The 17,436-nt window shown below is 35.0% G+C and overlaps 1 protein-coding gene across 3 annotated transcripts in view; it reads right to left on the bottom strand.

The window, feature by feature from the left end:
• The window catches only part of SPAG16 (sperm associated antigen 16), a 995,967-nt gene that overhangs the window by 585,275 nt on the left and 393,256 nt on the right, over nt 1-17,436 (bottom strand). The gene's annotated exons all lie outside the window — the stretch shown is intronic.

The following is a 17,436-nucleotide window of genomic DNA, read 5'->3' as shown; positions in this document are numbered from 1 at the left end:
ATATGAACCTCAACTAATTATCTGAAACACAAAATGAACTTGAAATGAACCATCAACCTAAATATAAAAGCCAAAATTATAAAACTTCTGGGTATAAACACAGGAGAAAATCTTTATGATCTCAGGTTGGGAAATTATTTGCTACATGAGATACAAAGGTACTAACCATAAAAGAAAAAAAATGATAAATTGGACATCATCAAAAATAAAAACATTTAGGGGCACCTGGGTGGCTCAGTCGGTTGAGCGTCTGACTTTGGCTCAGGTCATGATCTCGTGGTCTGTGAGTTCAAGCCCCGCGTCAGCCTCTGTGCTGACAGCTCAGAGCCTGGAGCCTACTTCAGATTCTGTGTGTGTGTGTCTCTCTCTCTGCCCCTCCCCCACTTGCACTGTCTCACTCTCAAAAAAATAATAAAAATAGACATTAAAATTTTTAAAAAATAGATGAATGAATATGAAGTAAACACATGAACAAGTATCATTACTAATCATCATTTAAATGCAAATTGGAACTACAATGATATTCTACTTCATATCCACAACAAAAGCTAAAATTAACAAATATGACAATTTCAACATTTTCAAGGATTTGGAGCAACTGGACCTTTCATCCATTACTGATGGGAATGAAGAATCATACAAGTTTGAAAAACTGCTTCTCAGTTTCTTTATAAGTTAAATATACATCTACCCTGATGCTCAGCAATTCTACTTCTATACCATAAATAATGGAAATGCCATGTCTACAAAAGCAAAAACAATCAAAATACCATGTATAAGAATGTTCACAGCAGTTTTTCCTTAAAATTCATTTATTTATTTTGAGAGAGAGAGAGAGAGAGAGAGAGAGAATATGAATGAATCCCAAGCAGGCTCTGCACTGTCAGTGCATAGCCCAATGCAGGGCTCCAACTCATGAACCATGAGATCATCACCTGAGCTGAAATCAAGAATCGCTGCTTTATCGACCAAGCCAACCAGGTGCCTCCACAGTAGTTTTATTCATAATAACCTCAAACCAGAAAAAGCTCAGTTGTCCATCAACAGGTATATAGAATAAACTATGCTATAATCATATACTGAAATAAACTCCATAATAACAAGAGCACTGATAAAAGCTCTAATAACAGATGAATCTTTAAAACATTATGCTAAGTTAAAGAAGCCAGGCACAAAAGAATACATATTGTATACTTCTATTTATATGAAGCTTTAGAACAGACAAAACCATGTTAATAAAAATCAGATGCTGGTTGCTTCAGGTAGGTTTCGGGGGGATTGGTCAACATGGTCTACTTTGTGGTTGGTAGAAATGTTGTATGTTTTCTATAGGGGTCTCTTGTTTGTATAAATTTGTCAAAGCCAATCACACTGTATACTTAATATCTGTGCATTTCATTTTATGTAAATAATTATACCCCATAAAATTGTATTTAAGCCAGAATTCTTAAATGGAAGCAATGTAAACTGACTTTTAATAAAACAGATGGAAAATTATATTTAAAAGATAGTTAGCCTTTAAATGGTAGTTAGCTATTTCCAGGAAGCTTGGAGAGCTAGGCTGGGAAAACCAGCAGGAACCAAGGGAGATTATGAATTCAGAACTATATTCAGAATCCTACCAGATAACTCAGATACAGACCCTCTTCATGTCATAGATCCTTTCTGCTACTGAGAATGAGTCCACAGCTTTCACTTCTCACTCTGATACATCCCCTATCTGCTGTCACCAGTGCACTGCCAGAAAAGATACTCTTTTATCAACAGCCCTCAATTCAGTCTAGTTGAGCATCTCATGTCTACATTCCATTGCAAATGACTTTAGGATATGGCACCTTCAGCTTCTATGGTAGTTTTCACTTTAATAGAAGGAGAATCATACAGCCTACTGAGATGTAAAAGGAGAATGAGCTCCTCAAGATAGGATTGGCCATACAAAATTGACAAATATATCTTGAAACCCTTCACTGTTTAACTTCTTTAGAGTTGACTTTACTCACTCTCATTCTTTGTTCAATTCAGTAATGTTTGGATTTAGTCCCAGTATCTTACTGAAAGTGCTCTTGTCCAGGCTACCAATGACCTTGATGCTCAGTGAATTGGTTCCTTTCCAATTCTTTTCCTATCTGATTTCTGATCTATTTCTAATACCATTGACTACTTGCTTTTTGTAATCATCTTTGAATTTCATGACACAATTTTTCTGGTTTCCCTTCTAACCTCTATGACCCTTTCCTACTCTCTATTTTATTGCCTCCTCTTTACTCTCTTCTGTTAAAGTTTCTATTCACCTTGTTGCTGTTGTAGGCATTCTTCTCCGATGTTTATTTGTTCCACATAGCTGTATCCATTGCCATACATTTCTTACCACTAATAGACTAATGATTTCCAAATCTACAGCCACAACTTAGATCTCTCTCCACACACACACACACACACACACACACACACACACACACACACACGATGGATCACTGGATAGTTCCAATTGGATTTCTCATAGATATTACAAATTAAACAGATATAAAGTGTACTGTTATTGTCCTAGGCCTCTTTTTTGTTCCCTTTTTGAATAAATTGCACCACTGTCCATCCAGTTGTTCAAACTAGTAATGTATATACCCTGTCCCCATTTTTTCATAGACAATCACTTTCCCCATATATTTTAAATAGTAATTTTTTGTATCCATATACCATTCTCTATTATCATGGCCACTATCCTAAATTAGGACACCATCATATATCCAGATTAATGTCAGAGCTTTCAAAATAACTTTTCTGTCTTTTCTTGCTCATTTCCAATCTGTTCTTGGCATTGAGATCACAAAGACTCTTTGTGAAATGTAAATCTGATTATGTCATCACCCTGTTTAATGACATTCAATTGCTCTTCTCTAATCTATATTAGAAAGCCCTTTTTATTCAGTCTTCACCTCTTTTTCCAGCACTTGCTCTCACCAATCTCTTATCTAATAACTCCCTGCTCAAGTCATACTACACTCCATTCAGATCCCAGATAATACTTCACATTGTGTGGGTGTTGGTACATGTTCTTTCCTTTTCATTAGCTGCTCTTAGCTTTTCATTCCTTCCTTTTCTATTTTAATTACTTACAATGGGGATAAGATCTTACTTTATCCAGGTAGCCATCCCTTAAAGGCAGCCCAACTCCCTCACCCTTGCAAAACTTAGATAAGGGCTATGTCAGTGAATCCCTTTACCAAACTACATTTCCCTCATCAGAGCATTTATTACAATACATTGTAATAATTTATATACATGTTATATACATACATATTTTACATGCATGTCTGTAAATACCCCCTGGTAGTTTATAAGCCCAAGGAGGGTAGAGATGGTGTTTACTTCCTTGCCATTTTATCAGTTAACAGCCATCTTACTGTTGTGCTCATAATTGTTTAAAAATATTGCATTAATTTGATTTACGTTCATTTTACTTATTCCAATGGAGAAAGCAGACAAATATCTGTAATACCTTAAGAATCCTGCTTTAATTATCTAAAAGATATCTAAAAATCTTTATCTTCTATCTAAGTTTTTGTGCAGTGTGTTGTTTTCTTAATTTTCTTTTTAGTATGCCTATCTACATCATCAATTTTCATTCCTCACTCTAAAGAGACCATTCATTATTGAATACCCTCAGGCATTGCATGGGTATATATTAAATATCAATTGATAATTACAAGATAAAAATTAATACTTTGATAATAGAACATATAGTGCATAAACAACTTAAATTATTGAAGGTAAAAGGAAGCCCAACATTGAATAAATGAATTTACCACCTTGAAGAAAATAAAGGTTTTTTTCCCCCTCTAAGAGAGGATAACATACTTGCAACCTAATGCAGCAAATAATGTAAGGAATGATAAAAGTATGACTGGCTGTGTCCACAAAACAACTCATAATTCAGAGATTATGGAGTCTGACTCCCTGTTCAAAACTTACATGTGATTTTTTCAGGGCTGACTGCAGGCAGTTAGTAAGGCTGCATCTGGTGGGCCTCACAGAAGAAAGCTATACTCCCACACCAGACTTGGTACCCAGTGCATTGCAGCTTCTGTAATGCGAGCTGTAGTCAAGACCTCAGGCCCCCCTGGCCGACTATGCCTTTTGCATCTCTGCATTCATAGCCACACACCTTTTTCCTAAGTCTCTTTATCTGAGTCCTTACTCTGAGGTCTTCTGAGGCAGCTGTGCTGAGACCTCCTTATTAGGTGGGGAGGGGCTGGAGATGGGGCCATGGAGATACTTTTCCCCACTCTGATTCAGTATCCTGTACTTTACTTCTCCACCCCTAGCCCTCCCCACTCGCCCTCCCTAACCCCATCCAGGGGTCCATAAAACTGCTGCAGCCTTGTGTTCAGGACTCCCTCAACAATGAGATGATCCCCAAGTATGTGCTAATCTGACCCTCAAAAGGGGGAAAATGGAAGAGGAGGAGTCAGTATTTTCTCTGGTTTTAGCCGCTTGGTTATTCCACAGCAGTAAGTGATTAAAGGCTTGACTCTTTCATTTTGGCTTATTGCTTTAATTGCCTGAACCTGACAGCTCAATCCACTCTCCCCAGCTGAGCTGAGCTCCTGACAGAGATCACTACAGAGAGTTCCCAACCTTTGACTAGGTTTCTTTATACTGAAATACAATTTACATAAATTCACTATTTAAAAATGTGCAATGCAGTGGTTTCTGGTATATTCACAAGGTTGTGAATATCACCACTAACTCTAGAACATATCCATCACCTGAAAAATAAACCCATAGTGTTAACAGGCACTTCCTGCTCTCCCACACCATCCCTGTTCCTCACCCCACCCCACCCCTTCTACCTACTAACTCCACATTGTCTCTTTGGACTTGCCTATTACAGACATTTTGTGTACATGGAATCATACAACAAGTGGGCTTCTTTAAAGGTCCATGTGAGAGTCAGTTTGTTTTTCAGAGCCCTGCACACAGAAGTACACACACAACCCCCAAGGCAGCTGATATGTAGTGATGAGGCCACTAGACAGGGTTCCTAGGATCTGGAGAAGTTAGCAGACATTACCTTATGCTCTCCAATCCAAAGTCAATTCCATGCAAATTTTACAGTCACTCAAAGTTGACTTTGCTTTGTTCCCATTTACTGAATAACACTTTCCCATTGCTTGATATCTCTCTTTCCCTGACCCTACTGTCCTAAACCTATCTATATAGCTTCATATTTCAAGTTGCTCTATCTCTGTAACAGCTCCAACTACAAAAGCATTAACTTCCAACACAGTCAGACCTCTATCACCACCAAAACCAGAACTCCCCTACCATTTCAACGTTACAAACAAAGTAATTCTTCTAAATGAACTGGAAGTTTCCACAGCTCTGTTAAAATCTCCATTTCAAGGAGGTTTGTATTTTTTTAATATAATTTATTGTCAAGTTGGCTACATACATACAACACCCAGTGCTCATCCCAACAAGTGCCCTTTTCAATAAGGGGCTTGTAATTTTAAGAGAAGATGTTTAGCGGAGGTGGGGGGATGAGTATACGTTGGAGATATTTGAGATAGTAGAGTCAGGTAAAGAATAATACATACATATAATATCAGAAGGGTATAAAGGGATTCCCTAACTGGGAATCTGCCAATTTTTTCTCCTCCATTCTTCTAAACTGATCAAATAATCAGTGATGTTTCTGTTTTATTTTTTTTATTTTTGTATTTTGTTGGCTTGTTTGTTGCTTGCTTTCCCTCTGTTTTAATGACAGTAAGAGGAAACAGCCTGGAATGGTAAGAGAGAGGCATTTAAAACAATGGGGGAACAGTGACCTTTGTCCAAGTTGAACATTTATAATTGTCATTATGTTCTCCCAGGACTTTGTTCTTAAAAATTTGTTTTTCTCAGAATGAGTATTCTTTGAAAAAAGAAATATTAAAATGTAAAAGTTATAAATAAATTTTAAATGGTAATACATTTATTTAAATATTAAGTATGTTATGTAATGCTTAGTAGTAAATATATTATCATTTATCATCTATATTCATAATTTTACAAATTTTCTAAGTTCTTTTGGTAGATGTTAGATTTGGTGGAATAATCCAATTTCCTCTCAACAGTTTCAAATATTTTGCTTTCATTCAAGGTAATAACACCAAAACTGAATTCAGAGAGAGGCCAACCCTGAAAATGAAACAATTTAGCTCTATAAATAAAAGAAGTTCCTAGAATTATTTCATCCCAAGGTTCTCTATTTCTCAGAGTTGGAAAACAGTATTTGGAATACACTATATCATCTACTAGGTTGCAAAATGTAAGTCTAAGGTTACATTCTAGCTCACTGTCAATATATTGTCTTTTGCAGATTATTTTCATAACCAGTAACTGACAACGTGAAAATATTCCTTTCTTTTTTTCCCTGAATGTGCCACACATACCAATGTAAATACTGCAAAGTGGGGCAACAAAACAAATTAAAAGAAGAAACAATTCTAAGCAATCTCTTGTGTTCTGGTCTCAAAGAATAGAAAAGAAAAAATACCCCTGAGGAACAAAGAAGTGGAAAAGTTAGGTAAAGAGGGGAAGTATATAGGAGCAACGATTCTGTTTTGTTTTGTTTTGTTTGTTTTTTTTTTTTTTTAGAATATCATAGAGGTCTATTTGAGGCTGTGAAGAGGGAAATGAATCCACACCCTTAACATTTGGATTCAATTCCAGTTGGTTCACAGACTTGCAGCTTCCCAGGTGTATATACATTTAGAGGTAAGTGCTTCTCAGATTAAGAATCCCTGATGTAAAGTTTATTTCATCTGATTCTCACAATAGCCCTGAAAGAGTCTGTGAACTTAAGTAGTTTGTCCCAGGTAAAATAACTCCTAAGGAACAAAGCAAATCTTAAATCCAGATCTTTGCATTGTAAGTACAGTGCTCTTTTCCACATGATCATACTTCATTACAGCTGGAATTCTATTCCAAATTTCCATTTCATTTATTTACCCTCTCTTTCCTCTATAAAGGTAACCACATGAAGTTTCCAAGCATTCAAGAATGCTTCTTAATGAAAGCTGGCCACTACCAACCTATTTGATGTCATCAATGAGATGTGGACTTAAAAATAATCATCATTACAGTCCATGAGTGTCAAGACTTTATTTACTTTCTCTCCTTAAAAAAAATATTCTGATGCATGTTTTTATGATACACATGCATATTCACATATACATATAGCCTAGGCCATCATATTATAATTAATCTGATATGTATTAACTATTTGGTGCTCCCACTCTGAGATATCCTATAATCTATTGACATCTTCTGGCACCCAATTAGTGTAGTGGGGTGGCAACAGAGTTGCAAAAGTTAGTCTTCTGGTGGCAAATCCACACTGACAGTACCCTGAAGGTCTTGCTCAATTAGTCTAAACATTCTCCGGGGAACAAATTAGACTTTCTACACCCATCATGTTGTTGAAATTACTTGTGTTTGAATATTTGAACTCCTCCCTGGGAAGGTTCCCAGCCTTTTGGGTTGTCATAATTACACTTACTGATACCTAAAAACACTGATGTCAGGGGTCTCTGGATCTAGTATGCAGCCCTAACTTGGTGAGCTAGTTAGTTGTATGGTTTGGGACATATTTTCAAGCTATTTCATTAGACATAGATATGGAGAGAGAGAGAGAGAGAGAGAGAGAGAGAAAAGCAGAGACAGAGAGACAGATAGATTTGTCCAAATGGACCATGAAAGTCCTTTTCTGTTCTTAGATTATGCTATTTTATCTTATGTATCTGAATGATTTGGTCATAGAAGTTCAATATATTGGGTTCAAAATCTAAGAGTTATTATAGATTCTTCTCTATTAGTTGCATACCACATGCCATGTAATCAGGCATGTCTTTAAAATCTCTATTAAAGCCTACCATCCATCATCACCACCATGACAACTATCATCCAAGTCATCATCATACATATCAGTCTGGAATTATTGTTCACTCATTCACTTTCTACCTCCCCCATCAGAATATATTGTCTTCGAGAGCAAACCCTTTGTCTTCATCACAACTGTATCCCTTGTGCCTAGTATATAATGCCTGTAACACAATAAAATGAAATGACTTTTTTAAAGGTTTCTTTCTCTTTCACAAAATAAGGTACTCTGCACAATATATTTTCATATATTCAGAACTGAACTTTGTATTTGGAATATTTATGTTTAGTGGATCACTTTTTTATGTATTTCATAGGAGAAATGGTGACTCTACCAGGAGGTTTTTTGCAGAACAAACAATTTTTTTCCACATTCCATTACATAGATGTTATGTTTTTCGTATTTTCCATACGAAATACTGTCAATAGAAAATGATTTTAGAATATTTACCTCAAATAACCAGGGACATTTAAGTTTTAATTTAAAATTTCTCAATCTTGGGGCATCTGGGTGGCTCAGTCGGTTGAGCATCCTACTCTTGGTTTCAGTTCAGGTCTAGATCTTATGGTTCATGAGAGCCCCACATCAGCCTCTGTGCTGGCAATGCAAAGCCTGCTTAGGATTCTCTCTCTACCCCCCTCTCTCTCTGCTTCCCCCCCCTCACCCATGCTGTCTCTGTCTCTCTCAAAATAACAAATAAACTTAAAAAAATAAATAATGAATACATAAAATTTCACGATCTTTCACTTCTTTCTCGAAACTATGAGGCATACGTATATAACACTGGAATAAAACATCCTTCTATTTGAAAGGTTAATAAATTTGGCAACTATGTAAACAATAATAACAATAACATACAAAAACAAAACCTACTGATGGCAGGCCATTATTTCATCAGAAAAACAAATTTAATATTATTGATGCAAAAATTGTTTTTATCATTTGATCACTATGCTTGTTTATGTATTACTTCTCAATACCTTTTAGACATATCCAGATGTAACACTGAAAACCTAGAATTATTAGGAAATAGTAATTACAGGCTTGCAAAGACTGGATTACAACCTCCAGCAGAAAGCTCAAGTGCCAACAGCATGATATCACTATCAACTGTTTCTTATAATAACTTGCCTTCAAAAAGTCAGCAGGTGAAATCAAAATCACATTTCTTAACATCTCCTAAAGCCTCTGGAGTTTAATGCAGCTAAGCACACTTCAGATGATTTGACTCCAACTAACAGGCTTTTTGTATTCATCAGGGGAATGAAAAGAAATTAGTCGTTGAACTGTGAAACTTTATTTTTATTTTATTTCAACATTATATTTAGGACTTATTTTTGACTAATTTAAGACCAGTCTAACGCTCATATTTATTAAAGAAAATGGCATAGATTTTTCATATCCATGAAGGTAACAAAGGGAAGCTAGATCTCATAAACTGTGATACATTTAATATGCTCATACATTGTTTTACATTGATTATAAAGCTATACCCATTAGACATAATCTTTAAATACTTGTCATGGAAAGTATAATGGATACAATAAAGGTAAAATGAGATTGCATGTGTTATTGCCATATTTAAATTAGTATAGAAAACAAAGTAAAGATGGACAATCCTTTCTCAGTGCCATTCTTTTCTAACTCCCCTCAAGGCTTTCAAACTACAGGCACAGTCTTTGCACTCCTTTGCCCACAGGGACAAGGCTACAGTGGATTAGGAAGACTGGCCTCAATACTTAGGTGAAGGGGAGTGACCAAGTGAAATAAAAGGTCTAGTATCTGTCTTCTTGTCATAAGTCCGGTATCTGGTATGCTTATAGATGTGTTTCTAAATTTTAAGACTTACAAACATCTCCTAGGGAGTTTAATACAGATTATTGGATCCTATCTCAGGCCTAACAACTGGAACAAGAAAAGTATTTCAATTTTCAGCCAGAACTCCAGAGAATCGTAACAGATAATATTTTGATAAACACTAAGACACCACTGTGCCTGCAGCCTGTGAGCTGCAGTCTATTCTTCTGACCTATGCCATGGCTTCCTAAATATGCAACTGGATTTATGCTTTTGTTCCTTGATTATAGTCTATCTCCTTGATAAAGATGGGACATTTTCCTGGTTCCTGATAAGCTAGACATGTTCTGCCATCCCCTTCACCTAAGACACACATATCTTCATGTCTCTAGTCAAATCCAAGTCATTCGCACCATCTATAATGACAAATGATGGCACTAATCCATCCACAAGTATCCTGACTTGCCCTGGAGGAAACTGCTGCCACATTGGACATTGTCATCTGTATTACTGTCACTCCCTACAGGACTAGTCCTAGAGCTATGTAAGGTATCTGACTCTGGATCCATCTGTCCCCACTTTTCCATCTCTTCCTTACCTGTAATTACTGGGACTTCAGCATTCTTGAAAGTTACTATCACAAGAAAATAATATCCCTTATCTGAATGTATGTTCTACTTTTATAATACTGATATATAATATATATATAATAATCAGTATACATATATATTAAAATTGCCTTGCAAAAGAATGTAAATACCTTGTATAATCACAAATATCTGGAGGAATCATGAAAAAATCCAATGAAATGCCAACACAGCAGGTAACATGAAGGTATGCTTTAGTTTCTTCATTTGTAATTATGATACATGTTTCAATTGAATTTAACTGTTATTGTTTTTTTATTCAGTGTTTTATAGAATATTGAAATTGAAGTTAAATTGTCTCTTTGCAGACAGCTGGCATTACTAATCTTGTTAGGGGAAATGTGTACTTAAACTAGTGATGTTAACCTTTATAAAGTCTTTTTATAGTATCTTCTCTGTTCACCACATTAACAACTCACGTTTGTTTAAACACTTGTCCTGCGAGTACACCTTAGAACAAAAATTAATTATTATTTTTGATCCATACTAGTCAATGTAGCTGTTGTTTCTAGGATACAATATTCTACCTGGCACACTGTAACACAAAATACAGAGTATTGCCAGGTCCCAGGATACAATCTAAGGGGGCAAGAAGAGTTGATGAGTGAAACTAAGACTAAAAATATCTCAACCAAGGTTTTGCTGATAAGTTGTGGATTCTGCTACAGAGTAAAACACATTTACTGAATATCTACCCACACATTCCCATATCACAGTGTGTACTGAAATAGGTAAAATTGGTCAGGAGGAGAACTGGCCAAGAGAAAACTCAGGCTTGAACATAATTCTTAGAGTTCAAGTAAAGAAATTATAAAAAGGAAAACAGGGGAACAAATAAAATAAAATTTAGAAAAATATCAATTTAAAATTCAATAAACAAGGATATTTTTACCAAGAGCAGTAGCTATTAGCCAACATGTTCAGCTAAGTTTATATCTAATACATTTCTACATTTAAATTGATAATATAAAACATAATTATTTTCTATCTAATTTTAAGAAAAGATAAATCATAAACTGATTTCAGATAACGGTCCAGACATATGGAGACAAGTTTTTAGTGCTAGTTTTACCTGGGTGCTATCATTTACCTGCCGTGCTGCGCCCCCTCCACCCCCAACCCTAACTCAGATCCTAGAACACCTCCCATGCCAAGCACAGACTCATACAGCAGGGATAGGAAAACTTATTTGGGTAACTGACAATGAGACCATCAAACTCCATTTATGCTGCCAGTTAACTGGGAAAATGCACAAAAATATCAAATAACCAGAGATATAGTAGAAGGGGGAAAATGGTGGGGAGGAACAAAGAGGAAAGTTAGTGCAGCAATTAAAATTGTTCTGAATTTTTTAATAGGCACAGAATAAGTCAAATGTAGTTTTACACACAAAAAAAGATACTAGAATACTATTTTCACTTAAGCCCTGAGTAATAAATTTGTTGTATCTATCTCTATCTTTATTGTATATCTAAGAAGGAATTAAAATGATTATCTATGTGTCAATCAGTAATTTTGGCATATATATGGATATCTGGATATGAAAAATGACACACAATTGCATATAACAAGTTTTATGACTACTTTCAGATTACATTTCTAATTTATATTATGTGTTAATAAATCATACAGGTAAACATAAACACAATAAATGTATCAAATTAATAACTTTCAGTGGCCTGAGCTATTTTTATATATTCTGGTTGCATTTTAAAAAAGAACAAGAAAAATAGTTGCTAACCATATTAGCAAATGTTTCATATTTTAAAGAAATTTGATAAAAGAAAATATAGTTTAAGAAGGAAAGAAATATAAACTCATAACAATGTGATTTTATTTATATATATATATTTTTAAAAAGCATATTTATGTTCCCAAGGAAAGTAAAATCCACTTATGTTTTATATAAGAGTCTAAACAGATGTTCACTCAAGTTCTATTCATTAAGCAGACTTGAGTATAAGTGCTTCTGAAATATGCACCAGAAAGTATTGTTCCATTTAGGTATATGTTTTTTAAATTTCTTTATGAAATATTCTTTTTAAAATTTTTATTTGCACTAGTATTATTTTTTTTAGAGAAAGAGAAGGAGAGAGAGAGGGGGGAAGGGCAGAGGGAGAGAGAAACAGAGAAAAGCAGGCTCCACACTCAGCAGCACGGGACCCAAAGGCAGGGCTCAATCCCAGCACTGAAATCAACGATTGAGCCACTCAGGCACCCCTAAAATGTTCCTGAATAAGACTCTTAGACTCCCATATCCATGTTCTGTAATCTAATATATACAAACCATGCTGTAATTTTATGATGGGCACCAGAAGAAAAAATAAGAATTGATTTGATAAATTATAAAATAATATAAAATAATAAAGCAATAAACATGGGCCACTGCTAATAATAATCTGTAAGTCTGAATAATTTAGTTGCTATATAGGGTTAAGTTTTATACAGACAGCAAAGTTAAAAGTTCAGCCATCTCAAGGATAGTATATTACTGAAAGATAACATGTGTTTTATTGTGTATGAATTTAGAATATCAGATAAGCTGAATTAAATGCTATAAAGGATTTTGTGTGCCACATTAATAAAATAGCCTTCAGATAGTATTATCCTCAATAATTTCACAACTCTTCAATTTCAGATAGACTTATACATATGGTATTTACACAAAAGACGTAATATTTCAGAATATTTGAGTGCTTGAATAGGATGTGTAATAGAAATACACATTCATTTCAAGTAATGACTATATGTGTAGGAGGGAAATTACCAGGGCTCAGAATTTCAATAGATTTGTTCCTCCGTGTCCAATGTTCACGGGTCAAACTGCATATGAGCAACTGAGTCAATTAAATGTTGATTGGTTTATTTCAACCAGCAAGATCTGTAACCCTCATGTCAGAATCAAAGAATGAATCAATTGTTTGAGAAATCAAGACCTAAAGAAATCAAACTTATTGATTGAATATAAGTGAATATTGATTTTATATAAGTGAATATATAAAGTGAATTGATTGAATATAAGTGAATATAAGTGAATATTGATTTTATATAAGTGAATATATAAAGCAGAGAATATGTATGATAAAACTTCACTTTCAGTTTAAGGTACATACATGTGCTCAGTTTATCATTTCAGATAATGTCTTTTATTCCATTCTGATATTTTAGGAAAAGGAATTTCCCCCCTGACCAAATGAATTCTCGTTTTACAGATGATTATTATAGAATATTCTTATATCTGCAGCATTTGAATAAATCACGATGGACTAAAGGGATAGTCATAATGAAATGAAAAATATAGGTGTAATATAAAACTATTTGTAAATATAATAATTATGGAAAAAGATAAGATTTATCTTAAATATTAATATGTCTATAATTTAAATGTGTAAAATTAAAATAACACTTAAACAATAGTTAGGATATAATTACATACATAAAGATAGACAGTCACTACACCAAATTAATTTATGCTATATGAAATAGTGACATAATATTTGTATTTAATAAATTGCCTTTGTACAACTGGATAACTCCTTGGAATAAAAAAAAAGTTACTACATAAAATTAATCTTCTGATTAGTTAAAACTAGAGGTGAAGAGTGTGGAAACATAACAGTTATAAATAAGGTGAATTTATGTTTGATCTTTGAGAGGGAAAAGATCTAATTATATTATGCAATACACAAAATCGAGAAAGGATTATAAAATTTTTTAAATGGGCAAAACAGTTTCATTAGCAAGCATGGACACGTGCAAAAGCCCATGAATGCCAAAATTTTATCCGAGGTATTATTAGTCACCAAAAAAATAAAAAATAAAAAAAATAAGTGTTGGAAAAAGTGTATCTAGTCGCAGTGTGGAAAATAACTAGAGTTAAATCTCATAGGTGTCCATCCTTCTCTCCCGAAGTGTCCCTCCACACCTCTGATAACCACTTCTCCCAGATGTTATTCATTAAACAATCCCTGATATTCGCATCGATTTGAAATTCTTTCTAAGAACAGTGAAACAGTGCTACTATGGATTAAGTTGTCAGATGGACTCTCCAGCTGAAAGCTATTCAACATAAGGTTGATGAAATATTATTTTGTGTTTGTGCATATAAATATATCACCAAAGACCTGACAAAAAAGTAAAGACAGAAATTCAGAAAATTTTGCAAAGCACTGAAGCTTATTTTTTTGGCAATATCTGTCAAACTTGGGAAACTCAAGCTTACATTATCACAGGCTACCTAAGCAGAGGAGTAGGGAATGACCTTGGAATGGAAACAGAGAAAGAAAGCAGCAAGGTGGCAAATCAAATTCTTAATAATAGAGTTATATTCTCAGAGGGCACAGGTGACCCAGAAATAAATGTACCCTACCTTCACTGTAATCCCAATGGGGCTGAGAAACGATGCCTGGGTACAGTGTAAAGCAGATGGGAGAGAGATCCTTGAACTCTCACTGGCATACACACACATCCTATTTCACATCAACTGAACAGACAAAAAAAAAAAAAAAAAAAAAAAAAGACCTGTAGCCATGAATTCAGCATAAACTGCCCTCAGACAAGTGGTGCCCTTTAGGTAGCAAAAGCAAATCCTTTCTGAAGGAATACACATTCATTCTAGCTTCAAGAATTTCCACAAATAACTCTCCAAGGAAAAAGGGCAACTCATAGCAAAAGCATGCAAGAAGCAAGGCAATATCCAGGAGAACCAGCAGGAATGAGTCAGCAGAAGCAGAGAAAATGCATGAAGGCCAGCGTGGAATCCAACAGATATCTAATCAAAGCTTTAAAAAAAGAGCTACAAAAAAGGGAAGGAAATAGTATTTGAAGAGGCTACAGCAGAGAACTGTTCAGAACTTATGAAAGACAATTCATGGATTCAAGAAATCTATTAAACTAAAAAAAAAAAAAAAGGTAAAAAATTCATACCAACACAACACTGTGAAAAGGCAGAGTAGCAAATATGAAAAGTAACCAGAGAAAAGATACAGATTATCACAAAGAAGGGACATTTAGGCTGAGAGTTGCCTGCTCAATGGCAAAAATGGAAGTCAGATGTCCGAGAATTGACATCTTCATAGTTTTAACATAAAATAACAAAAACATTGAATCCTATATGCTGCTAAATATGTTTCAAGAATAAAAATAAGAATAATCAGAAAGCAAAAACAAACCTTTACAAGGGGAACTTCTAAACGTTGCACTTTGGATAGAAGGATATAGATATCAGGATGGAGTATAAAAGATGTTAGAATAAATTAATTATTTTACTCAATAAATATGTTATTTGTGTTCACTATCTGAGGCAAGAATTGTTCCAGATGTCTGGGGCAAATCCATGAACATAAGTGATGAACATATGTGACAAAAGACACTGCATTCAGAATTTACATTTTAGTTGGGAGAAGAGATACAACAAACAAACAAAAATTTCTAAAAAGACAGTCATGTGGCATGTTAGAAGTTGGTAACTATTATAGAATTAAGAAATAGACCAAAATAAGAGGAACAAGAGTATATATGTAGAGATATTTGCTATTTTATATGAGGTGATCAGTGGACGTGGTAAATACATGAGTAAATCTAAATGCTATTAATTGAATAAAGCAATAATAATATTGTCTTGTCAGGTTATCATAGTAATAGGCTAAAATTAAAATATACAACAGGGGTGCCTGGGTGACTTAGTCAGTTAAGCACCAACTTTGGCTCAGGTCATGATCTTGTGGTTTGTGGGTTCGAGCCCCAAGTCGGGCTCTGTGCTGACAGCTCAGAGCCTACAACCTGCTTTGGATTCTGTGTCTCCCTCTCTCTCTGCCCCTTCCCCACTCATGCTCTGTCTCTCAGGAATAAACAAACATTAAAAATTTTAAATACACAACAATAGCAACATATAAGTCAGAAGAGGTGCAAACAAAGCTAAATTATTTTCACTGTCTTGTATTTTTGAGGAGGATAAATTTATTTATTTGCTTCTCTTATTTATTTATTTTTATTTATTTATTTATTTTTAATTTTTTTTTTAACGTTTATTTATTTTTGAGGCAGAGAGAGACAGAGCATGAACGGGGGAGGGTCAGAGAGAGGGAGACACAGAATCTGAAACAGGCTCCAGGCTCTGAGCTGTCAGTACAGAGCCAAACGCGGGGCTGGAAGCCACGAACTGTGAGATCATGACCTGAGCTGAAGTCGGACTCTCAACCGACGGAGCCACCCAGGCGCCCCCTTATTTATTTACTTTTAGAAAGAGAGTGTACAAGAGGACAGAGAGAGAGAGAGAGAGAGAGAATCCCAAGAAGGTTCTGTGCTGTCAGGGCAGAGCCCGATGTGGGGCTCGAAATCACAAACCATGAAGTCATGACCTGAGCTGAAATCAAGAGTCAGATGCTTAATTGACTGAGCCACCTAGATGCTCCCAGAATGGTACTTTTTTTTTTTTTTTTTTTTTACCAAAGTTGAACCTATATTGACTCATCATAATCACCTAAAGTTCAAGATTTACTTAGGGTTCACTCTTGGTAGTGTACATTCCATGGGTTTGGACAAGATTATATATGTTACTATTACATTATATTATATTACATTACATTTATTATTAAATACATTATTACTAAAATGGCATACAGAGTATTTTCATTGCCCTAAAATTCCTCTGTGCTCTTCCTATTCATTTCCCCCCATCCCCACTCCTGGGAACCACTAATCTTTTTGTCTTCATAGTTTTGTCTTTTCCAAAATGTCAGATAGTTGGAATCATACAGTATGTGGTCTTTTTCAGTTCAGTTTCTTTCACTTAGCTATATGCATTTTTTTGAGAGAGAGAAAGAGAGAGCATGGGATGGGGTCAGAGAGAGAGGGAAACACGGAATCTGAAGCAGGCTGCAGGCTCTGAGCTGTCAGCACAGAGCCCGATGCAGAGCTTGAACTCATGAACCGCGAGATCATGACCTGAGGATGCTTAACCAACTGAGCCACTCAGGCACCCCAGCAATATGCATTGATGATACATGTCTCTTAATGACTTTACAGCTGATGTCTTATATTCCAGTGTCTGAATGCTCCACAGCCTAT

Source organism: Leopardus geoffroyi, chromosome C1 (genome assembly GCF_018350155.1).
Source record: "Leopardus geoffroyi isolate Oge1 chromosome C1, O.geoffroyi_Oge1_pat1.0, whole genome shotgun sequence".
Classification (NCBI taxonomy): Eukaryota; Metazoa; Chordata; class Mammalia; order Carnivora; family Felidae; genus Leopardus; species Leopardus geoffroyi.
This window is presented reverse-complemented; position numbering and strand designations above follow the sequence as displayed.